The sequence below is a fragment of the Macaca mulatta genome, chromosome 6 (assembly GCF_049350105.2).
Source record: "Macaca mulatta isolate MMU2019108-1 chromosome 6, T2T-MMU8v2.0, whole genome shotgun sequence".
Taxonomy (NCBI): Eukaryota; Metazoa; Chordata; class Mammalia; order Primates; family Cercopithecidae; genus Macaca; species Macaca mulatta.
Window position 1 is genome coordinate 118,018,524 of NC_133411.1, and position 366 is coordinate 118,018,889.

At 38.5% G+C, this 366-nt stretch overlaps 1 protein-coding gene across 8 annotated transcripts in view; it reads left to right on the top strand.

The window, feature by feature from the left end:
• FER (FER tyrosine kinase) overlaps window positions 1-366 on the top strand; it is a 445,427-nt gene that overhangs the window by 415,804 nt on the left and 29,257 nt on the right. The gene's annotated exons all lie outside the window — the stretch shown is intronic.

Below are 366 nucleotides of genomic sequence, written 5' to 3' on the forward strand. Positions count from 1 at the left end.
CTAACCCCAACTCTGCCCATTCTTACTGTTGAGCTATCATTTGCACTATTAATAAATATGTTTTATCAGTTATCTATTGATTCATAAAATACCACCCCAAAGTATTTTTTCTTATAGTATAGTGTCTCAAAGTATAATGTCTTAACACACAACTTTATTTTCTTATTGTTCTGTCAGTTTGGGTTAACAGTTTGTGCTGGGCTCAGCTGAATGGTTTTCCACTGTTCTACCCAGGAATCTTTTTTGTGGCTTCAGTCATCAGTAACCTTACCAGTGCTGGAGAGTATAACATACCCTCACACTTACATGTCTGGGCCCTTTATGCTGGCTGTAGGTTGAGTCCCTCTCATCCGACATGGTTTCTCA